Source organism: Vigna unguiculata, chromosome 11 (assembly GCF_037176805.1).
Source record: "Vigna unguiculata cultivar grain cowpea cultivar isolate G323 ecotype 2 chromosome 11, ASM3717680v1, whole genome shotgun sequence".
Taxonomy (NCBI): Eukaryota; Viridiplantae; Streptophyta; class Magnoliopsida; order Fabales; family Fabaceae; genus Vigna; species Vigna unguiculata.
In genome coordinates this window covers 15,972,144-15,992,575 of record NC_140802.1, presented here as the reverse complement: position 1 = coordinate 15,992,575, position 20,432 = coordinate 15,972,144, and the positions used below count along the sequence as shown (strand labels likewise).

Genomic DNA, 20,432 nt, shown 5'->3' with positions numbered 1-20,432 from the left:
ATAGTACTATACTCTCTTTTCGTTATGATTCTAACTCTTAAACTTAACATCCATTTGGTGAATAACTAACTTATGGGTAGATGTTAGAGCTAGCGAAATTTGAATAGAGGAAACCTATAGGAAACACTATGTTCTACATAGTCTAAGAACATACAATCAAAAGTTTTAGAACCTATTTCATTTTCTTAGGATCGGGTAGCATCACTTTAGCCAGACACTCTCATACCCTTAGGTATTTGAGATTAGGTGGATAACTTTTCCACAACTTATAGGGTGTTTTAGCAATTTTCTTACTTTTTGGTATCTTATTTTGTAAAAAAACATATGGTAAGTAATGTTTCTCCTAAAAATTCATTAGGAGCACTAGACTTAATAAGAATAACTTTCGTAATTTCTTTAAGAGTGTTATTTTTTCACTTAGCTCCATTAGACTCAGATAAATATGGTGGGGTTGTTTCGTAAATAATATCATCTTTAACAAATTAATCATTGAAAAAAGCACATTCACCACCTCTATTTGATCTAGTCTGTTCAATTTTCCTATTTAACTAATTTTATTTATAGGTGTAAAAAGCACCTATCAAATGTTTCATCCTTATGTTTGATTAAGTACACTTTGGTGTATCTAAAATAATCATCTATAAAGGTTACAAAGTAATTTTTCCCACACTGGTTTGATTTAAGTCAACAACATCGGTGTGAATTAAATCTAGAAGTTCAATTTGACATTCTACACAATTATATGTTTTCTTTGTTATTTTATATTCTACACATATATCAAGTTTCTTTCTTTTTTTGTCATGCAAGTTAATTAATCCTCATCATTGAAATTTCAGAACCTATACAGAGTTTACATGACCTAATGTAGCATGCCACATATGATGAGAATTATTCTTAGTCATAATGAATTTTAGACCTAACTAGGGCTTGAACATATCTCATAATACCAATGAAATTGTATGAACATAAATGAGATTTAGAGAATGATATTACCAATGAGTGACCCTAAAACATGCAAATTTGGCAACTATAAATTTTGAACTGTGGAATTTCAAATAGATAAAAAAAAACATAAAAATAAGTGTCACAAACAACGAGGTTTGATAAGCCTCGAAGATCACCACAAGATATAGAAAAATCTTGATAACATTGAAATGGTTCAGGAAATAACCCTAACAGAGAATTTCTCTCAGTTCAATGATAACTAAAAATTATGTTTATATTCCTTTGATGAGTCCCTAAGTGGTCATGTTTTTCAAGCTTAAAATCACTTCTTTAAGGGCTATGTAGTGTCATTATTTGTATTTTAGGGCAATTCTAGTGTAGATTAGATAATTAGGTCTTAAGTTGCGTTTTGTTTTAATTACTAGTTTTTAGGCTTTGTTTAGTGATAATCTAGAGTATAGCAGTGTTGCCTTAGTTTGTCTTAGTCTTAATTGACCTAGTCTAGACTTTTAATTGATAGAATAAGTAGATTCTTTAGTTTTTCTTGCCTTTGCATCAAATTTATCTAGCTTTACTTAGTTGAATATAAAATTTGGTTTTAGACTATTAATTCTTTAGCTTTAAATGGCAGTATTTTCCTTAGTTTAAATGGTTAACATGTTTTTTCATTTCATTAACAAATAATTGCAATAGTGAACATTATGTCTGTCCAAAATAATTTGCTTTCAGTTCATGATATTTGTCAAGTTTTAATGCAAGTACGACAAAGTTGGGAACGTGGCATCTAAAGAAAGACAATCACTACAAAAAATCATGTATATTATGATAATTTTAATATGACGGTTGTTTAAAACTGTCACTTTTTACGATATAATATGACATTTGAACAACTGTTACATTTTACGAGTAAAATATGGCAGTTTACGGTAAAATATGACGTTTTAAATGTCATTTTTTAATTAATGTTGATACTTTCCCTCTCACTTTTTACTTACCCTCTCGGTGCTTAAAATTTGTCGACTTTTAACCTTGCCTCCCACAATTGTTTTTCCCGCACCTCTTTCCTACTCACCAAACCCTCTCAGAAACGCTTCACTCCAAACCCACATTTCCAAATTCACATTTTGTAGACTTAGTCATTGACGATTACGTTCAGTTCACTCTCAGTTTCCCAGGACCTCCCCTCCACAGTCGCCACTAGTGCCGCCCCTTCCTCTACCTCACCCACGTCGGAACCCTAAACATTGACTTCTTCTCCAACAACAATGACGGTGACCACTCCCTCTTCGGCTGCATCTATAAATCCCCCGCCAATGCCACCCTTCTCGCCCTCTTCCCTTTCACCTACCTCCACCTTCTATAATATCTTCATCTTATCACTGAGTTAGGGTTTCTCAATTCATCCGCTCAGGAACTACCTTCAACACCCAAGGATTGTTTTCCCTATCGTCATCGCAGGAGAAGCTAAACAATAATGCAAGAAGGAGGGCGTGGATTTGCATTTTTTTCGTGAAGGGGATCGTGGTGGGTCGTCAGGACACAACGACACAATTTTTTCTTGTGAGTTTCCTCTTCATTTCTTGTGAATATATGAATTAGAAGGCACTTGTGAAGTAATGATGATGTCAATGTATAATCAAGCCTTCTGGATAATGGGTGTTTAGTTTTTGTTTTTCTTGTGCAATTAGGGAAAAGTTCTTCACTTTCTGTTGAGGCAGAATACGAATACCATTTGAAAAGTAGAAGAAAGCACAACTATATTTAAACATCTGCATACATAAACTCAAATATATCCTTTGGAACATAAAGGCAGTGCCCTAAAGAGACAACTTTGTAGTGAGTAATTATGTTGAATCCACAGAATACACATTCTAAAGGTTTGAATTTCTACCCAATTATTGTGTGTTGAATCTTATGTTTTATGCTTTTTATAGTTAATGCATATATTTTTTTTTTCAAATTATACTGTTGTATGAGGTAAGGAAGAACAAGTTTGTTGAGATTCTTCCTATTAGCGTTGGTTGTTTAGGTGTTTGCACTTATTCTAAGAGAAAGCATGCTCGGGGTCGACTAGGAAGTTATACAATTCATAGCCTTATAAGTAATATGACAATAATTTATAATGTGTGTTCATGTTCCTTTTCTATTTCAGTTTGCTTATGTGTGTATGTATGTATTAATTTGGTAGGCTTGCAGGTTGGGTGTGTAAAGAGATATGGCTTATTGTATGAATTTCAATTAATTTGACTTCCCATTTCCTTTTCAAAAGGTGGTGTGACAAAGACCCCTGTTCATACAAATGTTTATGAGATAGATATATCACATGCTAAACTTTTCTTTCTTTTCTTCTCTTCTTTGTTTCTTATATATATATATATATATATATATATATATATATATATAAGAGTCGTATGTATATAACTTCTAAAGAATTTACTGTTGTTTTGTGCAGATACGCAATCTGTGAGCAAGAATGTTAACTAAAGAAAGGTTAGTTTTCATAACTATATATGTTCTGCTTCTCAATGAGGTAGTTTATGCTACCTGCATATTCCCTATTTCAAAAGCTTGAAAAATAACAAAAGGTATGCATTTCAATTCTCATAACTCATAAAGTTTTGGGTTTTTCACGTGACTTCTTAATTCTTTCTTGTATGACCTATACATTGAGAATCTTATTATGTTAATTAGATGTTGATGAGATTATATATGTAGTGTAATAAAACTAAATACTTAGCAACTTTTTCCCTTAATTCCATAAAGAGACCGTGTTATATTTAATCTGATAATGTTAAATTAGTATATTCAAATGCTAACCTTGTTCGGTTATGGTGCGTGTAGGGGTATTGCCTCACCATTTTCAATATGTCTAAAAGTTCATATTTCAAAATGAGAAATACTAGCAACTCACCCATATCTAACACTTCTCTTGAATTTGTTCAAATTTGTTTTATACTTTTATGAAAAGTTATATTTTAAAGGATTTAAGGTCTATATGTTAAATGTCGTAGTTGTTTGTTATGTTTTTTTAGCCAAGTATGATGTTTAAGAAGATAAAATGCTTAAAACTTATAAAATACATTTTTGACATTTATTTTATATGTGTGCAGAATATATATATATATATATATATATATATATATATATATATATATATATATATATATATATATATATATATATATAATTTTATATTTGTTTTGAATGAATATTTTGGTTAACTAATTATTTTAGTTAACTATTTCATTTAATTGTTTTGAGAATAGAACATCTTTATTTAATTATTTTGGCATTTAATTGTATGGATCTCTTAATTTATTTGAATTTTACTTATTCATATGTATTTATATTCTTTCTTCATTGTAGGCACCAAATGTTAGAAGTGGTGTGCCATCTCCACACGATATATGAAGATCAAGTGGTGGAAGCAAAACAACTTAGAATTAGCATTGCAAGTTTTATAATTGTCTTATGAAATTTTAATGTTTTTTTTGGATGATTGAATATTTTTGTACTTTGGTGTAATTATATTATGTTGGTAATAAAATAATTTAGTCTATTAATTTCTTTTTTTTATAGTAATATAATTTTTTATATATTTTAAATTATCATAAAAAATAAATTATATTAAATTATGAAAGTATGGTGGAAAATAATAGATAATTAAATATTAAAATTATGACATTTGATAATGACGTAATTTATCTGGTGACAATTAAAAAAGTCATAATATAATGATAATAGTGTCAGTTTAAAGTGTCGTTTTTCACATTATATTTGTCATCCAGTAAAAATATTACGTCAGCTTTAACTGACGTTTTTTTGCCTCTTTAAACCGTCACTTTATACGTTGTATAAAATGATGGTTGTTGCGGCGGTTCATCTATAACCGCCGTATTATACTTTGTGACGGCAAGAATTACGATATTTCAGGAAACCATCGCTCAAGTAAATAACGACAGTTAAAAATGACGTAAATTACAAAAATAAACGTCGGTATTTACATGTTTTTTTGTAGTGAATTGCTATAGGCCATTGACTTGAAGTTGAATTTGTTGCTGCCATATGACCTGCAAAGGGCCGAGGCTAGAGACGTAACATGTTGTAGCATGTTAAGGACTCTAAAGGACAATTTTACACAACTACAACAACCAAAAATAGCCAGTGAAGGAGAAAAAACTATGTAGGAAGACATGAGACCTGTTAACCCAAGAGAAGAAGTCTAACTAGAAAGGAAAAGCCAAACTAAAAATTGACCTGCTGCAAGGAGTGAGTAAACATGTTTAGCAAGTGAAATCTGAATTAGTAAAGGAAGTTCTCGAAGTTTGGAGAAAGTAGAAACGTATACAAGAATCAAGATCAAAAGAGCTCTCGAGAGGCTATGAACAACCACACTTCACAACATTTGATTATATTTCCACCAGTGTTTAGGATTTGTCCTTGAAGTTTCGATTGAATCTCAAACTACATATCTAGCTAAAGGAGATTGATCTTCAAGTTTCCTCTCTCTTGTAGTTTTAGTTGTTAATTTTATGAACTTTGAACTCCATAGAGAGAGCTTTGGTCATGAACTCAAAATGTTGTTTGTGATTTCAGTGATACCTTCCATCTATAATATTTTTTGTTAATTCTAACTGATTAAACTCATTCATCTCATTGTTCTTACATGATTTTAATTCGTTTTTCTTTTTCAACTTAACAATTGCTTTCAAATTGATAGCGAATGAAATTTTGCTTTTGTAACATGCTAGATCATAGTATATGCATAGTCATTATTATGATTTCGTGAGCACATAGTGGACTTATATTCATTCAAGATGTTCATAGTGACTCTTGAATAACAAAAGTAGAGTAAAATTCATAATAAAGCTGAAAAGTGAATCCTGACTGAAATCACATCATAAATGAAGTGGAATTTAGTGTGAATTCACTTTTACCATTTATTCTATTAATTAGGGTTCATTTTTGGGGATTTTCGATTTTCGCAATTGTAGAGTGAATTGATAGTTCTAGTTTGCACTTGCATTCATTTGTGAATGATTTGTATCATTTGTTTCTCATCATAACTTGCTCATACATCATAATCGCATCAAGCTCTTATTCATAAGCCATGCCATAACACATTTTCTTGTTTTCTGCATTTTTCTTCGAGTAGAGAGTTGTGTGCATGTTTAATTGAATCTCAACATAAATTTCAGTTGTTTTTAGTGTAGTTAATTTTTGGGTTAAGTATGTTTTTAGTCCCTGAACTTTGACCCAAAATTGGAATTCGTCCATGTCCGAAACTTCAATATATTTTGGTCTCTAAACTTTAAAAATGAATGAATATAGTCCTTTTAACTCAATTACGTTAACTTTTTTTGAAGTGTCAAACATATTTCTCAGTAGATATTGAACCAAGAATGTGTCAAACAGTGTAAAAAACTCTAATACTAATATGAAAAGCGTTCAACACGTCAAAAAAAGTTAACATAATTGGGTTAAAAAGGACTATATTCATCCATTTCTAAAGTTTAGGGACCAAAATGTATCGAAGTTTCAGACAGGGACAAATTCCAATTTTGAGTCAAAGTTCAGGGACTAAAAACATATTTAACCCTTAATTTTTTTTGTATGCTTTGCATTGCATAAATCCAATCCCATTCTCACAAGCATTTTGTCAAACACCTTTCAAGCATTAGGTTCTCTTTTAAGATTTTCATTAAACACATGTTGTGCATTATGATTTCATCATTTTAAGGCACTTTCAAAGAATAAATATCATATGTCAGCATAGTTTATGCATGCATTACTTATTCCATATTCATTTAGTTCATAATTAGTTAAGTTTTGCATTCAATTTAGGTAGTTTAGATAAGTTTTAGCAAGTTTTTCCTAAGCAAATCATACCATACATGCATATTATTCATTTGTCTTACTATATCTGCAGATTGATATCTGGTTATGCCCTATATTGCATTAAATAGGGAATCTAGGTATTTGAATAGACTATGCAACTAAGCTCTATTAAATTATAACTAAAAATTATGTTTATTCCCTTCATTCCCAAATTATTTATACCCATTTTTACCAAAGAAAAAATATCACATAAATAAGTTCTTAGGTCTTTTATCAAGAGTCTAACAATTGAGCCTTTTGTTCTTGTTCCAAGCAAACACTACATGTGAGTAGCTTCTTCACATGTTGGGTCCTATCATGTAACTACACCTCCATTAGACTAACCACCATCTTTTTCAAAGTTTCCTAGGTGAATTTAGCTCTTGTTGTCATGGACCCTCTTAAGCCTTGTATTGGGTCTTGGGCTTCCATTTCATCTTGAATATAAACTTCATGATTGTTAAAAACTTGACCCTTGTCAATGATGTCCACATCATTCCCCCTTCTTCAAAAGGTTTTGTGTTCAAATTTGATAAATCATCACCTACATCGAACACTGATAGATCATCCACAGTAAAAGTATCACTTACACCATACTAACTTGGCAAATCTAGTTTGTAGGCATTATCATTTATCATGGTCAATACTTTAAAAGGACCATCCCCTCTTGGCATAAGCTTAGACTTCTTCTTTTTTATGGGAACCACTCTTTTTTGAAATGCACCCATACCTAGTCACCTAGTTCAAATGTGACCTTTTTTTTTCTTCCTTTGTTGGCATATTTTGCATACCCTTCCATTTTCTTCTCAATTTGGGCCTTCACTTTCTCATGTAACTTCTTGACATATTTTGCTTCATCTTATCCTGTCCTTATATTGAGAAATGTTAGGTAATGGTAACAAATCCAAAGGAGTTAAAGGATTAAAACTATAAATAATTTCAAATGGTGACAATTGAGTATTATTATGTACAACCATGTTGTAAGCAAATTCAACACATGATAAATATTCTTCCCAAGTTCGAAGATTTTTCTTAATTGTTGCTCTAAGAAGAGTATAAATGGTACTATGCAACACCTTAGTTTGTCCATCTATTTGTGGTCACAAGTTGTTGAAAACAATAATTTAGTTCCAATGTTACCTTCACAAAGTCTTGCAGAAGTGACTAAAATATGAAATCTCAGTCACTTACAATACTTTTAGGCAAGCCATGTCATCTTGCCACTTCTTTGAAAAATAAGTTAGCAACATGCATACATCATCTACTTTCTTACAAGGTATAAAATGAACCATCTTAGAACACCTATCAACCACTATGAAAATTGATTATTTTCCTCCTTTCGACCGAAGCAAGTAATCGAGGTCGTACTCGAAAAAATAAAATAGTTTAAATGTAGTACTCAAGACGTTATCCAAAGGTCATCTCTAGTGATCAATGTCCTCAATCAAAGGATTCAAACACAACAAAAAATATGGGTTTAGTTTCAAAACGCAATTTGACAGAATAGCAAACAAAAATAAATTCAATAAATAGTCAATGAAAACGTATTGACTCCTTGGATTCAATGAAACTCCACTGATCAAAGGTCACTAAATTAATTGTTATGTCCAGGTTACTCTCATGAAACCCGAAATTAACCAACTAAGCAAAGATTAACACAGGTTTATTTATGCAATTAAGCAAAGCTTGCTTCAATCAACTCACACCCATAGATTAATCATGTTGTGAATAACACATACCCATTAAGCATGAACATAGGTTGATTAAGGTGTAGAAACACGAATATGAGATTAATCATCATTCAAATTCATATTCTTAATAAAAACAAAGATTGAAGAAGTAAACAGAACAAAAGCACAATTTGAAAAAGAACCTCAAGATTTCATTTCATTCTTTTCCAAAGAATACACAAAATTAATTCTCCATGGGATTCAAATTAGAAAACAAAATAGAGTGAAAATGCATCATGGAAAGGGATAAATTGAACTAGAAACGTAAACAATCAAACTAGAATGTGAAACCTTAAGTTGGGTGTTGTCCAAAATGAACCAAAATATGAAAATAGAGTGGTTGCCTTCAAATGGCTCTTATAAGGTCTCTCCAAACGTGAAAAGAGAAGACCAAAACAAAAATAGAGGTTCTGGTCCCTAAAACCCTAAACCCAACTTGGTCACATCACCAAACATGTTCAGAATTACAAATCTGCCATTGTGGGCGACAAAATTACAAAATTGCCACTCTAGGCCTAAATGTTGACATGGAAATAGGGTTGAAGTGGCACAACTTTCTCAGCTCAAGATGAAGTGTCCAAACCAATTATTGCTTCACAAAAAAGACCCTAAAAATAATTACAAACGAAAATTAGACGTCTAAAATGCACTAAATCCAAATTAGTAAAAAACTGAATTATTGGTCTAATGAAGCCCAATAGATGAAAATGCACTAACAATAGACAAATAAGCACTAAACATCCATCAAAATAATGAGTCATCACAAACCTAAAACAAAGACCATAGAAATATCAATCCAAGATAGTTCTGGAGCATGTAATGGATTATACAAACAATTTGGTATGACTTTACATTTAGCTTTCTTGCAATCAATACGCTTATCACAAAAATGTATGCACATCATGTTTCATATGAGGCCAATAAAAATGCTCATGCAAGATGTTATATGTATTTTGCACCCCAAAATGACCCATTAATCCCCCTTCACGTGCAAATACATAAACTTGCACACACACTCTTTGAAAAATCTTTTTTGTGAAAACCTATGTCACTCCATTTTTGTAAAAGCCTTTCAAACTTTGAGAAAATCTTTTGATAAAAAAGGAGTGATCATTGTCATTCTAGACATACAAGGAATTATAGTGTGCATAGAAGCAATGAGAAGCCTAATGAGGAATGAACTTGAGAGATGAGATTGGAAACTTTAAAGAAAATTTAGAAAATGACAAAAGGAATTTAGAAAAAGAGATGAGGTTTGAAGAGCATGCTTGCTCAACTTGTGCAAAAGGAAAACAAACAAAGGAGTAAACAACGTCAGGGATCATATAGAAGGTGAGAACATCATGAGGTCCCTTACTTCTCTAGACTTGAAGAGGTGTATAATAGTCATTATCATGATGATCACCATCAACAAATCCCTAGGCATCGTAGGAAAGAGGTAGAGTTAATTATACAAACCTCTTGTGAAGTAGGTAAGAACTAAAATTTTAAAATGAATTGCACAAACTTGAACTCTGCTTCTCCAAAAGCATAATGAATCTAACCTTTTTTTTTTCAAAATTCTACCAAAAAATCACTTCATCTTGTTGTTGCATAGCACAAAGCAATGACAAACAAAGTGGAGAAAAATATCTTTTTAAAATAGTATCCCTTAATTTTTCAGATGATAGCTTTTGTTTGAATAATAGAGGACATTGTTATTTTATATTTCCTTTTATAAATAATTTTCTTAATTTACATGTTCATTTTAAATGCTCATTAGCCTGTTATGAGTTATTGGTAGTAGTTTTAAACAAACAGATCTTCATTTATGAATAAATTAGCAGGATTAACAAAAACACAATAGGAGTAGACTACTAGTTCAAGTGCATATTATGTATAGGTTTACTAACTATATTTATATAAAAAAAAGAGCCTAAGTTTTAACTTTAAAGAAAAAACACAGATACAACTTACACAAAAAACATAGACATTGAAAAAAGCATAGACATTATGAAAATGTATATAGCAACAACTAAAACAATTTCATGCACAGAACTCACCTAACCTTTAACACCATGCCAACAAAGGATTCCCCTCCATGCAAAAGTCTTTGTTCAACCTCCACAATAGGTCATTCAATCACAACAAAAATCAAAATCAAATATGTACTAAATTTTTTAATGAACTCGGTCATAAAATTAACCTCTAATTCAAATTCAGGGTTTCAGATCCAACCATTAACCTTTACCTTAACAAACAAAACACTTCTTATTTCTGTTCATAAATAGCTCCGCCTTCAATGTTGGGGACCATGATTGGGAAAAAAAATTCAAAGATTATGGTTCCGCAATGGATAAAATGAACAATAACATGGGGAATTTTGATTACATACCAGGTTTATATTCTTCTTACTTCACAGGGTACAAATTGCATCCCCTTCAAAAGTGTACGGCTTGCAATCTTGCGCAAACTCTCAATAAGCTCAACCAAGACAAACTATGAAAAGGACGTAAGCTTGGACGAAGCACATTCGCGAGCGTAATGGTGTTCAATTTTATGGAAAGAAAATGGAGGAAACCTAGACTCTAAAATGTTTCTAACTTTACTAACTTTCACGTATTAACTTTCACATAGCGTTGGCTATATCAACACTGTAAATCTCATATGAAAAACTTATTTGAAATGCGTCCGCCAAGTCAACAGAAACATTTTTAAAGAATTAATTTTTATTTTTATTTTTATTATAAAATCTAAAGCGTCGACAAATCCAATCAAATGCTCTAATTTTTTTATTATTGAAACTTGACCCTTTGTGCATCTCAGAAACAACACGCAACACTTATTTTGAAATTTTACATTTATGACTTCTTAGAGTTGGTCTAACTTATGCTATGATTCAATTTTTAATTCAAAATTAAATTGTAGTATTCATTAGTGTCCCAATGACCAACACAATTTATATCATTTTTGCTTTTATATATATATATATATATATATATATATATATATATATATATATATATATATATATATATATATATATATATATATATATATCCTTCCATAGCGTTAGTCTGACAAACTTTAAGTTTAATTTTCAATATAAAATTAAATTGCAATGTCCATTTTAGTGTCGTAATAGTCCATGGTGGTTATTTCTTTTCTATTTTTATATTTATTCATCGTTAGCATTGACGACAAAAAATTAACATTGTGTTGAATTTTGAGTGTCTTTAGTCGACGTTATTTATATATTATTTTTAAAATTTATTTTCATTTTAGAATGGTTGGACCAATTCTAACTAGTTTTTTCTTCTTTCTCATTTGCTTTTGCATTCTTAATGATGCTATTAGAGTCTCATTTAAGACTAATATTATATTTTCATAGCTATTATCACATATATTTGTGGTATAATTAACATATTAAATGAATTTGTTACAAGATCACATCATCCACTCTTTCTATTATTCCTTACTGATGACTCTTCCATTAACCTCTTGCCATGAAAGCTTAGTGTAACAAGGCAAAGAAAGACAAGACACAGGCACCAACCAAGGAGCTGACAAGCGGTACAATAGTTGAGGCTCCACTGCTAGGTCCAGGGGCAGGGGCAGAAACCTCGACGGTAGCCACGACAGCACTAACGGAGGCAGCGGCGATGAGAGCAGCGCAAGCAATCTTCCTCATGTCCATGATGAATAAATGTGACTTTGTTTGAGACCTGCAAGTGTTGTTGATGAAACAAATGTGTATGGCTTTGTTATGTTATTTTCTTACAGGTCTGAGGAATAATGGTGATGTAAATTGGCTTTTAAAGATGGGGTTTTAGTTATTTTAGGAAAATACCACATTTTCAGCTTTTGAAATAGTCATAATTGTGTGGTTTTGAATGGTTTCGGAGTTTGAATATATATATATATATATATATATATATATATATATATATATATATATATATATATATATATATATATATATATATATATATATATATATAGATCGAGATTGTAGTAGTTGTGATGTATGGTGTTTTCCTATTTGTAGTTTCTATTCTTACAACACTATTTTATTTTAAAGGGTTTGCTTAATGAAATCAATGTAAAATTAACAAACTATTAATAACTTAGAACGAAAAATAAAATGGAATTTAATATCTTTGATAATTTTGTATCAAGTTTATAGTATTTAATTAATTAAAATTGTCATTACATAGATTAAAGAATTAAATTTTTATGAATTTGATTATATTCATTTAATATGTTTCCTTAAGAAAATTCACTTGCCAAGAATAGGTTATACGGTATATGATACTCATTCTATGTAGTTTTAAAATAAACATTCACATTTTTAATTATTTAAATAAAAAGACGCTAAAGTTTTCTATAATTTTCAACAATTCCTCTATTTTATTTTATGAATGACATTCACTTTCATTATATTTTAATAAAATTCACTTTTCTAATTTAAAAAAAAATATTTTAGGTTTTTAAATTTTACATTTAGTAAAATTTAGATAAAAATAAAATTAAAGGTGTTGAAATAAATAAATATAAAAAATTAAGATTGGTGGTATGAGATCTTCATTTTCTTCTCAATGATATATAATTACGTGTATAATTACGGAGGGTTAAATAGGATATGCAATATGGAAATGGGTGGAGTTTTCTCACCTAACGTAGAGCTATCTAGAGAGCTTCATGATGGAAGACCAAACTCAGTTTTACGGAAGTAGGTATGACTTGAGTGGATAAAGCAATAATGATGTTTTTTTTCTTTCGGGGAGATATTTTGAAATTAATAAAGTAAAATATATTTGTACCTCCCTGTCCCCAAAAATTATGTATATATTTAATAATATTTATTCATAATTTTTAATGATACTTGTAACACTCTGAAAATAGAGAGAAATTCTATTTATAGATCGCATACATGATAGATATTAAGTAAAACAAACCAAGCAAACATGAGACATGCTTAAATCTATTCAAAACGTAATTAGAGTCGTTTGTTGCAAAGCTTATAAAAAAAAGTTAGTTTCCACATAATTCAAAATTAAAAGAAGGACTATGATTTTACACTACATAATATATCCATCCATACATGCACAAAACTACTCTTTCAAACTCCCATTAGTGATCCACACCCTTATTTTTTAGTCTCATTATCACTGTCACTATCACTGTCACTACAAGCGATAACAATGATCATTGCAAAAGAAAACATAACAACAACACAAAAAAGAAAGGGTAAGCTAATTATAATTTTGAACATTCTAGAATTAATATCACACTCTATACATATAACATGCAAACATTTAATACTAGACATTTAGCTCAATAAATATGATTTAATAAAAGAATCATAGCTCAACAAACATGATTTAATAAAAGATGCATAGAGACAAATGATCATTATCATACCCAATCAAATAAATAATTTAAATGTAGTACTCGGAGTTCTTTCAAGGTCATCTCCCAATGACCATTGTTTTCAATAAAAGGTTCTAATAGAACACAAGTTAGAGAGGTTTGGCAGATTCAAAATGCTATTAAAAATGGTTAATGAAACCATGATTAAAATGCATTGACTCCTTGATTCAAATGTAAATCCACTTATCCCAGATTACAAAATCTATTGTTCAATTCAGATAAGTCTCATGCCACCTGAATTTAACCAACTAAACATATTATGTAATTATGTCAACATCCAATTTCGTTCGGACAAATAAAATGATTTTTAAATATTAAAAAAAAAGTAAATGGTAAATAATAATAATAATAAAGGGATAAAAATAAATGAAATAAAGGGTAAAAGAAAGATAAAAATAAAAATAATAATAAAACAAAAATGAAAAGAAAAATGAATTGGTTAAATTAATTAAAAATAGTGGAAAGTTTTCCTTTTAACACACCTTATTTTCTATTTTCTTACCAGTCATAATCTTCTTTCAAAAAGTACAATTCTTATTTCGAACCGTATCTATGTTTTCTTCTTTTCTTTCCTCCAAAAATCTCCTCCTATACAAGACGTGTCATTTTTTTCTCTCTCTTTTCATTTTTTTTATCTCTCACACACCGTGGGATCCACACCCCCTCACATCTTCTCTCTCTCATGTAACTTGTACACCCACTCCATACCATTGACGCATCACACACACCTGCACCATGCACTCATTTTCTTTTTCCTCACAATTCACTCATTCTAATAACACCCACGCATAACGCACACTCTCACTGCACTCACTCAAACCTCACAGCAACACTTAACACTCACTGCCACACTACCTCCCAATGGCGGATCTTCACTAAAATTTTTGGGGGAGCCAAAATAATATACTCAAAATTTATATATTTAATATTTTTGTGACTAATTCAATAAAAATGAATACATAATCTAGTACATATATAATTATCAAAGAAATTACATAATCTAAAGGAATGTCTATTGTTTTTGTCATATTTTTGAACTCATGGAAATTGATTATAATTAGATTTTTCAGTTAACTTTTTTGGATGTAAATAATCATATTATCTGCAAAATATTCATCTTCCGTTTTATTAACATACATTTGATTCAAAAAATATTCACAAACTTTCATTTCATTATTATGCGATAAATAACCATATTATCATGTTTTCATCTTCACCAGTAGTTTCTCTATCAATTTTAAAAAATAAATTTATTCTTTTATTTTTCATTAATATACCTATTTAGAAAATAAGTTTAAGACTAAAAAATAATTTATCATAATCTAATCAAAAGTTGAGACACATAATTACTAAAAAAACTATAATAATCAAGTTACAATTAAAAATTGACTATGAAAAATCACATAGTACATTGTTTCTTCTTCTATATTAATAAAAAATTAATATACAAGAAGGTCATGAGATAAAAAAATAATACTAAATGTTAAAGAAATAGTTTACTATCAAGTGAGACAAGAGGAAATTACCTTATTTATTTATTTAATAATGGAATAGAAAATATAAAAAGATGAGAATAGAAATACTGAATTTATGCCTAACTTTTTTTTAGTAACAAAAGAAAATAAATAAACATAAAAGAAGAATACAATATATCAAAAACTCAAAAAATAATTAAGAAAAAAAATAAAAAATATCTTAATAATTTTATTTTCTTATATATTTAATTTTATATTTTATTATTTATTGTTGTACTTTATAAAATAAATAAAAAATAATTAATTTAAGTTTTATTAATTTTGAATATAATAGTATTTAATTTAAAAAATATAAATAATTTAAAATATTTAAAAAAAAATTAAATGTAAAATAATAAAAAATAAATAAAAAAAAAATTGGGGAGGGGGGCCGTGGCACCCGCCTGCCCCTTATATGCTCCGCCACTGCTACCTCCTCTTCTCACGTAACACACACAATAACCCGAATACACTCACTAATTCATGCACAAAACCTAAACTCATTAAGTCCACCAACTAACCTAACAAACTCAACCAACTAACCGATCCACCCCCCAACACCAGACGCTTCAACACTTTCACAAAACAAAACACACATACAAAAACCCACGGATATCCCCACTTTCTGAGGAGCCATGACCCACACCAACACAACACGAATCCTCTTATTTCTCCAATTCTCTTCTTCTTCTCTACAAAACCCGCAAACACAAACGATTCACTTCCTCATGCAGCAATATATATTCAAGGTCATCCAACCTTTTCATCCCCTCTCGAATCTCATTGAGGAAAGGCCCACTCCTTCACACGGTTCTGGATTCCTTTCCAGAAAATCCTCGCCTATGTTGCCCGGATACAAAAACAGATATGATACGGACATGAACACGAAAATATGGCTAAATTGAAAAAATATAGGACACGGGACACGACGTGTATATACATGTTAAGTTTGAAAGTGTCAACTAACACATTGTCAACTAGCACAAAAATGAATCTAATTTATCTATCTAATATTCAATATGCGAAAAGTAATGATAATGTAAGATTTGTTCCTTATTTTAATTGTCAAAATCATGTCAACGATAAAAAAATATCTTTCAAATTGGACATAGTGTGTCCTACAAGTATCGTATGAGTGTGGGCGTCCGATACGTATCGGACACGGGACATATCATTTATGAGGCATGTCAGAGCATCATAGATCCTCTAATAACGCTCTCCTGATCCAATTTCTCTCTCTTACCATTCATTCTCCTATTATCAACCAAAGAGCAAGGAATCTTTATTGGATGAAAGAAATTAAGAAGTTAGAAGCAAATTGGAAGAGAGAAAGTTGATCCTAGAAGATTCTGGAAATTCGAGAAGAATTGAAGATCAATAAAGAATTATCTTGCTAAAGAGGTTTATATCTATTATCGATTTCATTGAATATTTTGATATAAGCTCGAATCGTTTTTTCCTTCATTTTCTATTTCTTCTTGAATTGATTGGGCATTTACTTGTTTCTTGTTCCGACGAATTTTCTTCTAGCATCAATTCGTATTTTAATCCAAAAATTATAGTGTAAGTAGAATATATAAAAGAAAAATTAGAGCAGAAAAGAATAAAAATGCAAGTCAGTAAATGAAAATTCACTTTCAGCAGGCTCTCTCTTTATCGGTGATTTTAATGAGATTCTACACATTAGTGAAGCGACAGGATCGGAAGATCGAGGCCCCGAGTTTAATGCGAGCCTTCAAAGAGGCATTGGTAGACTGTACCCTACATGATCTTAGGTATATGGGACATGCTTTCAAATGGTCAAATCAAAGAAAGGTCGACGAAGTATTCCACTAGCTTTGTGGATGTTGTGATTGAGAGTCACGATCCAGCTAAGCGTTGGCCTTTAACTGAATTCTATGTGTTAGGAATCCAAATGTGAGTCAAAGTCCCACATTGGGTAGAAATGAGAGTGGAGCTGTGATGCCCGGATACGGATACGGATACGGACACGACACGGACACGGATACGGAGATACGGCAAAATTGAAAAAGTATAAGACACGGACACGGCAATATACATATTAAAATCTAATAATTTTATTTCATAATAAAAAAAACATTTAAAATATCATAATGTTTGAGTCTTATATATGTTAATCTTCATCAAAAAATACAACTTCTAATTCTGGTTCATCGAGAGATAGGCTAGCAATATCAAGAATTTCATTATCATCCATTGAAAAATCATCTCCAGCAATATCCCACAGGCTAGTTTCCTTTTCCTTGTATTTTGAAGAGTTTCTTGAAAGAAGACGAAGATTACTGTGGACAAATACTAAATCTTCCGCCCTTTTAGGTGTCATCTTATTTCTTTTTAAAGAATGTATAAAAGAGTAGGTGCTCCAATTTCTTTCACAACAAGAAGAAGAACATGGTTGTCCAAGTAGCTTAAGAGCTATATTTTGAAGTATTGGTGCATGAGATCCATGAATAATCCACCATGACTTTGCATCCATTTTGCCTCTATCCCTTAAAGAGTCCTCATCTGCAAAATCTCCCAATTTACCTGAAAAGTTTGCGAACTCTATATTCACTTCTCTCTTCACATCAGCGTCATCAAAGTATCTCTTAAAACATTTTTTCCTTTCTTGAGTAAGTTCAAAATCTTTATGTGGGGCACGTCTTTGTGGGTCTTCATTTAACCATTCAGGACTGTAATATCTACAATTTTAAAAAAGACATAAAGATATATTAACATAATATTATAAATTTTAATAAAATATAGTCATAAAGTAATTGAACTACATAATTACCTTGGATTTAAAGAATGAGCAAGGCAATGAAGAGATGTGCTACTTTTAGTCCAACGATCAATCAATATTGAATTTACCACCTCAAAAAAGGATGAATGTTCAACTTCTGTCTTCCTTTCATGTTGGTATATGATCTTTCTAACATTTTCAATCATTGAGTCCCACATTTCATATACCAAGTGAAGAGTAGCCATATCTGTATCTGTTTTTCTGAGAACATCATAAATAGGAGCAGTAAAAGCAAGTATGTAGTCAACCTTCATCCACCAATTATCATTCAATAAAGTTTCTTTCACAAATTGTGCACTGTCCACATTGTCCTCTTTATAAGAAGACCAATCATCATTAATAACCATCTCTTGAAGTCCTTTCTTCAAACGTTGAAACCTTTTGAGCATGATAATGGTTGAAGCAAATCTTGTAGAAGCAACAGAAAGCAACCTGAATGAGTTGAAGGTATTGAACATTGACAATCTCATAGAGTGCCCCACAATAAAGTTTTTGATAAATGTAGCATCATCAGCAATTTGTGTGATCCAAAAACATTCTTTATAAGTATCACTATTTCTTTCACAATTTTTTGCTGCACAAATATTTTTCAATGCAAGATTCAATGTATGCACTACACAAGGAGTCTAGTAGATTGAAGGAAATTCTGCTTCTATAAGCATACATGTTGCCTTACATACAACTGCATTATCAGTTATAATTTGTACCACATTTTTTGATCCAACCTCCATAATTACATCTCTCATGTGTTTAGCAATAAAATCTTTGTCCTTTATCTCACCAGATCCATCTATTGACTTTAAAAACATTGGACCACTCTCATTGACAGCCATAAAATTTATAAGTGGTCTTCTTTGAGGATCAGTCCACCCATCACAAACAATTGTCACACCTTTATCATTCCATGAATCTCTTATGGGTTGTAGAAGATTTTCTACGTGACTTCTTTCTTTTGCAATTAAAGGACCTCTCAATTTATTATATGTTGGTGGTACATATCCACTGAGATTAGAAGTACTGGCAGCATAAGAAAATGCGCTCCTGAAGTGAGGATTTTTTGCTAGATGAAATGGTAGTCCTACAGAATAAAACATCCTTGCAATTTCATAATCAAGAGTATCTCTAGCTTGGATATTGAAAGAAGCTTCTAAAGGACCTTTGTGTTTTGGATTAACACCGCTATTCGTCTGCTTTCCTTCATTAGATACAGATGGTAGAGAGACCTTTTTCTTCTTTGAATTTTCTATTTTCAATGCTGCTTCATTGTCTAATCTTCTAAACTCAGCAAGTTTTGATGTAGTCACGTTTGGACAAATTCTAACTCCTGCTCCCGTAATGTTTAGCAAATGAGATCTTACTCGAGTGTAAGATCCATTGAATGATAAATCACACAAACTGCATTTAATCATATTATTTCCACCACCAGGAGTTTTTCTTAACTTTGTAACATATCTCCACAAAAGGTTTCGTTTCATCTTCTTTTTCGATGGCATGACTAGGTATACTCATCTTAATTTCCTATAATAAAATAAATTTTCTATTAAATTAATTTATTTGGGTATAAAAAATAATAATATCACAAAGTAAAAAGAAATTATATAATTTAAATGCGACAAATATTAATTATAACAATAAAAAACTAATATTTTAATTTAAATGGGACAAATATTAAAAATATATATATATAATTCAAATAAAAAATAAAAATTTAAATATAAAAAAAATTATTCGCTCTATGTAGATTTGTTTCATTTTACTTTAAACTTATCTTTTTTATTTGAATTTATATCTTAACATTATATAAAGGTGTTTTAAATAATAAAAATATAGCAATAAAAAACTTTAAAACATAAAAAATGTTATTTTTCTTCTATTCTAGTTAATTTGATCTTATAAAATTTCAACAATAGATATATTGTTCCAGCAATTATACAATTAAATTACATAATTTTAAATTTAATATAATAAATAAATTATAAAATACAATAAAACATTATTTAATAAATACTAACAACATTAACAAGAAAATTGTTCAGATATACAAATATACACTGTATAAGAAAAACTACGATAAATTATTTTTACATAAAAAAAACTATGAAGGATATTTATTTAAATTATAAAAAAGAAAGTTTATAAAGTTACCTTTTC

At 30.2% G+C, this 20,432-nt stretch overlaps 1 long non-coding RNA gene and 1 pseudogene across 1 annotated transcript; both read right to left on the bottom strand.

Annotated features, from left to right (window-relative positions):
• Positions 1–8,776: 8,776 nt before the first annotated feature.
• On the bottom strand, positions 8,777–11,159 carry LOC114168232 (uncharacterized). The gene is made up of 3 exons (XR_003600643.2): positions 10,927–11,159; positions 10,595–10,828; positions 8,777–9,160 (listed from the first exon to the last, which is right to left on the bottom strand). It is a non-coding gene; the product is annotated as an uncharacterized LOC114168232 (long non-coding RNA).
• A 6,338-nt stretch (positions 11,160–17,497) lies between these two features.
• Positions 17,498–19,790, bottom strand: LOC114170201 (uncharacterized; annotated as a pseudogene).
• Between the last annotated feature and the right edge of the window lie 642 nt (positions 19,791–20,432).